Below are 8,082 nucleotides of genomic sequence, written 5' to 3' on the forward strand. Positions count from 1 at the left end.
TATTAAAATATAATATAGTGTATGTTAAAAATAGCTTTTGACCTTGTTTTGTAAAAATAAAAATACATTTTCCCTTAAGATAGATGAATCAAACTTGCACTTGTCATACAAATGTTGGGGAAGTGTTCTATGGTGAATATTTCATAGCTAATCTTAAATGTAAATTAAAAATATTAAGAGGTTATCATGCATTTTTTGTGATTTTCTTTTTTTATGTAGCCACACATCTGTGCTGAATTTTACTGCATAGCCATGAAGCCACTGGTGTCTGGCTTACATCAAGCTTTGACTCTCTCTACGCCGTACTTTCCATGTTGGAAGACTATTTAAGACGAGTAACAAAAGTAACCACATAAACCACTCCAACACTAGCCCCAACTCTTTACATTACATTATTGGCCTTTAGTGGACATTCTTATCCAGAGCGACTTACATCACTTACAGGTTTTTACAATGTTATCCATTTACACAGCTGGACATTTACTGGGGTAATTGTGGGTTAGGTACCTTGCCCAAGGGTACAGCAACAGTGCTCCCATGGGGAACTGAACCAGCAACCTTTTGGTTACGAGTCCTGCTTCTTAACAGGGTTCTCAGGATATTATGCCTTCTATTCTAACATGAGGCAAGGCAAGATTTCACAACAGGAGAGCTAGAGAGAAAAACTGAGTAAGATATCATGAAAACATCTTTTTGTATGTCAAAATGAAGAACTGTATGTCTTTGATTTTGCAGTGTGTATCATGTTTTGACACATAAATATAAATATATATAATATATATAATAAATATAAATATAATGTTTCGATTTATAATAAAATGTTTAGTATTACAAAATGTGTGTGTCACAGTGGTCCTGAAAGTAAGGGATTCCACATGCATTATGTGAGAACATTGTTTTGTCTGAAGAGGTTTACTATCAATCATTTTATCAACAGCTTTACCTTACTGAGAGCAAAGAGCTTACTGACAATGGATGTGAAAACATACTTGTTAACTCTTCAAGTGAAAACAAATTTCACAACTGTGCAGGTAGAGGCCTTTCTGAAATAAGAAAATGTAACCTGAAGTAATGATTCTGTGTGTGTATGTGTGTGTGTGTGTGTGTGTGTGTGTGTGTGTGTGTTTGCAAAATTCCCCATGCATGTGTGAATGTATATGCATGTTTTCCCAAAAACCTTTCCTCTAAAAACCCATTCCACCTTTGCAGTGGTATAATTCATAACCAAAAGTTGCTGTAAGTGTGCTGCCCAGAACAAGGAAAACCTAAACACTCAGATATGTAAAAATGTAACTGCCTTCAAAATGAAACTATGCATAAAGTGAAGGCCAGCTGGTGTCATTCTCTATTCTTGCAGGTCTGGCTGCTTCAGCTGTAGCTGCTTTGCTTGTGCAGGAAACGGTGAGGATACCAGAACTTCCATTTCAGAAAAAATGATTTGTGTTTGTGTAAATCTAAAACCTTTATTCTCATATACCTATTATTAACACATACAGGTGGAAGATGAAAAATAGAAACATTCATAGTGTCACACAGTAGAGAGCTGGGTCACTGCGTGCAGCCAGGATGGTATGAAAACCATGGCATGGATACTCTGCCTTCTAATGAAACAAATGGACCCAGGCCATGCCAGCAAAATACACCCACTGAGTTCTCCTCTTGCAGCCATGTTGACTCATAACATCAGAATTATACAGGCACAGTCTGCTTATATATACATGATGAAAGGACTGCTAGGAAGAGGTCTGCATATTTCACACACCAGCCACAAAACACTACCTTCCCTTTCAGCACCTGCAGTAGGTCCAGCTGCAGCAGTGCAGTCACTGTGCAGTCTGACTGAGGGAGGTTTTTGTAGGGCTCTCTAACACTGTGTGAACACATGGACACCTTTGGGGTAGTGAAAACTCTGACAGAAGATCTCCTGCATCTTCAGCCTGGACTCTACTGATCATCATGAAGAAGTCAGTCCCAGATCCACCGCTGCTGAATCGACACAAAGAACCGCTGGCATTAGTGAATCATGTGAAAGAAGCACTTGCAGTGCTGGTGCAGTGAGAACAGGCTTGCTTTACAAATATATGTATGTTGGTAGGGGCAGACCTCAGTATGTTGCTTATATCACTTTCCTCTTGGAAACATTTGCGTGGAGAGATTTTTACACCTTGAGTAAGAATGGCATATTAAAGTTAGGCTATTGAAGTCTGGGAGGTGGGTAGCTCACATGGTAGCAATAGAAACTGTTACATTATTGGAATGGAAGAAGGATTTTTAAAAATTATTGACAATAAAATTATTGACTTCTGATTCTCCCATCAAGAAGGCCTTGTACAGAGTGGCAGCTGTATGGCTCCACAGGTAGCAGCGAGGAAGCCCTGCAGAGTGAAATAAAATGACTCCATAGAAGGAGTTATCCTCACAAACAACCATCACCTTGACAATTCACAGGATTCCTATCCTGATATTTAGTCACTGAGAGAAGTAGTAACCAACACATCTCCACATTATTTATTTATTCATGTATTATTAATGGTAAATAGTAGATAATAGCATTTCAATAGTATTTCAAAAAGGGGCATTTAAGAGAAACTCCTCTGCTTTTGAAATCCAGCAGAGGGCATTTACGTCACACCACACTGCTTATGCATCATGGCGGTCACTTTTGATAATTTATGTTCTAACTAAATATGATGATTCCACTTCAGTGTGCAAATAGAGTTAAAAACCTCATACATAACTGGTAGGAATTATCTGAGAAGAAAACAGCATATTTTAAAGAATTTATACTGATTATTTTTAAATAGTAATACTCAGTATTGTTATAAATAGAAACTTTACTTAATGTGCAGATGATGGCCTCCAGAGTCCGTATCTGGTGTCATCGGCTTCCCCCTCAGCACCTGCAGTAGGTCCCAGCTGCAGCAGTGCAGTCACTGTGCAGTCTGACTGAGGGAGGTTTTTGTACGGCTCTCTAACACTGTTTGAACACATAGCCACCACTGACACTGTGTACACTCTGACAGTAGTAATCTCCTGCATCTTCAGCCTGCACTCCACTGATGGTCAGAGTGAAGTCAGTCCTGGATCCACCAGCACTGAATCGATGTGGTGTCCCTGAGAACAGGTAGCTACCATAATAGATGAGGAGTTTAGGAGCTTCTCCTGGTCTCTTTTGGTACCAGTTAAGACAGGTGTATCCGGATGACCAAGTACTCTGACAGTTATCATAAACAGCACTGCTTGTCTTACAGCTGAGTGACACTGACTCTCCTGGAAGAACAGCTTTCACTGCAGGAGTCTGAGTCACAGTGTACTGCCCTGTAGATTCTGAAAGTATAGCAAAACAGAAAACAGAATTAGGACATTCGTTAAAGAGTCTGAGTTTGGCATTTTCAGGAACATTTCAATGTTAATTTCAAGGTGTAGAATAAAATTATGCATAATAAACCTCTTTTACCTCGAGTAAAGAAGGCAACTGTCCAGATGAAGATGGTGATAAAAGTCATTTCTGTTGTGGGTTCTGTTGCCATGAAGGACAGCTCTCAGTCATGAAATGTTAAACTGACAGGACTATAAACACTCCCAGAGCACTGAAGCATGTGCTGCCAATGCAAAGTGTCTCCTCTATGCAAATGTTCTTCCTGGGTACAGCTAGAGCTCTTAGACACAGTTTACAGTTTAAACAGAAGCTAACTCTGCACAGGGCACAGGACTATAAAATAGCTGGAACAGTTACAACAGTGAGAAAGTACTACTGCCCCACTGATACTGACACTTACACTACTGTCACACTTACAATGAAACCTACACTACTGCTCCATAGATACTGAGACCTGCACTACTGGCCCATATACAATGAGATTTACACTACTACCACACCAAGGTCGCACTTACACCGGTCATGATGAAGTGCTTAGAGAGGCTGGTCTCGCAGCACATCAAAGCCAGCCTCCCACCCACCTTCGACCCACATCAGTTTGCCTACAGAGCGAATACGTCCACAGAAGATGCTGTCGCTACTGCTCTTCACACTGCACTGACCCACCTTGACCACCAGGGGAGCTATGTGAGGATGCTTTTCATAGACTTCAGCTCTGCCTTTAACACCGTCATCCCGGGCAGACTGGTAACTAAACTCACTGACTTAGGACTTTCCCAACCCACCTGCCACTGGATCAAGGACTGTCTGACAAACTGCCCCTAGACTGTCAGGCTAGGCCCCCACCTCTCCTCCACCCTCACACTCAGCACCGGCACCCCACAGGGCTGTGTGTTGAGCCCCCTTCTCTATGCCCTCTACCCACATGACTGTGCCCGCACCCATCCCACCAAAACCACCATCAAGTTCGCGGACGACACGATTGTGGTTGGATTTATCTCAGGAGGAGACGAGACAGCCTACATGGATAAAGTCCAAAGACTGGCAGCGTGGTGTTCAGAGGACAATCTCACTCTGAACTCCTCGAAAACGAAAGAAATCATAAGAGATTTCCGGAAAACAGTGCAGACCCCGATCCACTACACATCAACGGGGACTGTGTGGAAAGGGTCCCTGCTTTCAGGTTCTTGGGTACACACATCACAGAAGATCTCTCCTGGACTACAAACACCACCGCAGTAGTCAAGAAGGCACAGCAGCGACTCTACTTCCTGAGGATCCTCAGGAAGAACAACCTGCAGGAGAAACTGCTGGTGTCCTACTACCGCTGCTCCATCGAGAGCGTGCTGACATACTGTATTTCTGTGTGGTATGCCAGCTGCTCAGCAGCAGACAGGAGAGCCCTTCAGAGGGTCATCAACACCGCCCAGAAGGTCATCGGCTGCTCACTGCTCTCTTTGGAGGACTTATTCAGCTCTCGCTGCCTCAGTAGAGCAGCCATCATTCTGAAAGACCCATCCCACCCTGGACATCATCTGTTCGACCTGCTGCCCTCTGGTAAATGCTTCAGGTCCATCACATCACGGACAAACAGACTTAGGAACAGCTTCTACCCCAGAGCCATACGAGAACTGAACACTGCCAAACACTGACTGTTTGCGACCTACCTCACCTTAGTACTTAATACTTGCAGTTACATTATAGTACACTGCATATATGTTTACATCTGAACAGCACCTTGTATGCATATACACCAATTGCACTACTTTGAACATTGCACCAATTGCATAGTGCCACTGCAATTACAATAAACATGCAATATACCAATGTGCAATATGTCTGCTGCTGCTAGAAGTTTATCTATCATATTATTATTGTTTTATTGTTTCATATCTTATTGTTCCATACCTTAGTGTCCATATATATATATATACACTATATGGACAAAAGTATTCTGCACCTCCTCTCGATCCCCTTTTCTTGATCTTTGTTTTCCTTCTGGATGCTTTCCACCGCCCGCTGTGTCTCAGGATCTCTATACAGTCCATCGGAGTGGGATATTTAAAATTGGGCCTGGAGCGTCAGCAGCTGATCTCTGCCATAGGTGAGAACGGCGTGCGTGTCATGTCCACTGGTTGAGACACTATTCGCCGAAAACAGCAGCAGCGTGATATAACTCGCTATCCAAGCATTTAATAGTTCCATGCTTTTAAAACCACTTGTTCAGTTATCGTTACAAGGTTAGTACATACGTTCTCGACAAAGTTAAAACAAACAAACAAACCACCGACGTGAAGCACTGGGTCAGCGGCCGTACCACGCCCCGGAAGTCTATCCCTCTAGGAGCACAAAGCTCTTCAGTGCTCTGGCTTATTGTATATTTCCCTAGGGTTGTGCCTGTTCTTAGGGTTATAACTGGAGTTAGTGTCAGGAGTTTCTCCTGACATGATCGCGCTGCACTCCCTGGGAGAGCGAGGGGGCTCGGGCGTGCAGCAGGGCTGAATTATTGATTGAATAATTGGCTAATGACGGTGTTCGCTGCCTGGTGTGTGCTCCGCACCTGTTGCCTGTCCGTAGTGATTTCGCCAGGACTATTTAGGCAGGTGAGTGGGAGTAGCACTCCAGAGACGCTGACGGAGGTTGTCACACGGGGTTTTAGTGTGAAGTTAGGTTTTTTGATTTTTCTTTTTTTCCTTTGAACGTGCCGGCACGGCCGAGTTTAGGGTTTGTTTTTTTGGTTTGCTGTTTTTTTCTTTGCGTTTAGTTTGAGCTCTGGGAGTCGCGACCCAGAGCAGGTTTTGAGTTTGCTTTGTTTGGCTAAATTTCTTTTTTTTTTGCTTTGGTGTGCTGGGCCGAGTGTGTTTGTGTGTCTTGGGCGGCCTCAGAGGAGCGGCGACCGAAGGGGCTCCAGCGGCGAATCCCTGAGGGAGCGGGGAAAACATCACTTGGTTCCGGACGCAGCCGGGGTCGAAGAGAGCCCCCACCCCGTGGAAGCGCATGCTGGGGAGGTGGATCCCCTAGCTGGAAGGGAGGTGGCACCGCGGAACCTCAAGAGAGTGAGTGAGTCACCAGCACGGGGTGGAGAGGGAGGGCTGACTGGCTGCTGCTCTGTGTCTCCCTCAGTGTGATCCCGCGGAGCCGGCGGAGTTACTACCAGGGAGAAGATGTGGGTCGCCGCCGGAGCCGCCAGCCCCCGCGGGGGCCTTGTCTGGAGTTTATTTAATTTTTTTTTTGTTTTGTTTTTTTTGGGACGTAGGCGAAGCCCGGCATCGTGGCGCGGGCTGAGCTACATCCCCCCTTATACCTTCGTTTTCGTTTTGTTCGCCTTGTGTGGTGTGAGTGTGCGTGCGTGTGAGGAGCCTCCCCCGCAGCGGCAGTACTCCCCCCGGTGGTGAAATTGAGCAGTCCTCTCTCTCCCGGTGTCCAGGTGGGCGGGGACGCCAGATCACGGGGTGTTTGTAGTGAGGCTAAGTGTGTGTGTGTGTGTGTGGGGATTCCTTTTTTTTCTTTCTTGTGTGTGCGGTTGGGTAGCGTTCCTGCCTGTTTGTAGCCGGGGAGGGCAGACAGGGGTGGACAGAAGGATAGGGGGAGGGGCTTCGCTGGGAGAGGGATAGCGGCGTCTCAAATTTTATGAATTGTTTTGTTAAAATTGTGTTTTTTAACCTAATAAAATAAAGAGTTGCTATCCTACTCACCTTGTCCTGGCGTTCTTGTGGCGGGCGGATCCCTAGGAGGGCGAACTGGTTGGGCATTGTGTCACCCCTGACATTAGGGCTAGGGTCAGGGCCACGATTGCGGTCCAGGCCCAAATTAAGGTTGGGGTCAAGGTTGGGGTTAGGGCCACGGTTGGGGTCAGGGCCCAGATTAGGGTTAGGGTTAGCATTAGGGTTGGGGCCACAACAGTCAGGACCCCAATTAGGGTTGGGGTCAGGTTTGGGATTAGGGCCACGATTAGGGTCAGGGCCCCAGTTAGGGTTGGGGTTAGCATTAGGGTTGGGGCCACGACAGTCAGGGCCCCAGTTAGGGTTGGGGTCAGAGTTGGGGTTAGGGTTAGGTTGTAGAAAATATTCTAAAATTCCAGCCATTTGCACATTCCTAGACTCCCCTTTAATGGTAGATAATCTAGGCCTGAGAGGCTGGAATTTGCACTGGCCCACCCGATCTTTTTATCCCATTGTTCTATATTTTTTCACAGTATACAGCTCCCAACACCAATCTGTTATCAAATGTATAAGTGAGGAGTGTTATGATAGACTGAGTTACGGGAAAAGTCCCAGCTGAAATATTGCCCCAAATTGGGGGCCGGGAGAGATTCGGGTCCCATGGGGTGTGCCATAAGGGGCCACCTAGGTCCCGTCTGGAGCAGGGAACGGTCATGGTCAAACTCAGGGTCCAAAGTGGCTGGAGTCCTATTAAGGATCCAGACTAGGGTTGGAAAAAGGGTTTGGGGTTAGGGTTGGGGTTAGGGTTAGGGTTGGGTTAAGGATTGGGATTGGGGTTGGGGTTAGGGTTGGAGTTAGGGTTGGAGTTAGGGTTAGGGTTGGGGTTAGGGGTGGAGTTAGGGAAGGGTTGGGGTTAGGGTTGGAGTTAGGGTTGGAGTTAGGGGTGGAGTTAAGGTTGGGGTTAGGGTTAGGGTTTTGGAAATTATCCGATGACCCCTCCCGCATTAGACTTTCAAGACCATGCAGTTGAAATGGAGGATC

The sequence above is a fragment of the Megalops cyprinoides genome, chromosome 2 (genome assembly GCF_013368585.1).
Source record: "Megalops cyprinoides isolate fMegCyp1 chromosome 2, fMegCyp1.pri, whole genome shotgun sequence".
NCBI lineage: Eukaryota > Metazoa > Chordata > Actinopteri > Elopiformes > Megalopidae > Megalops > Megalops cyprinoides.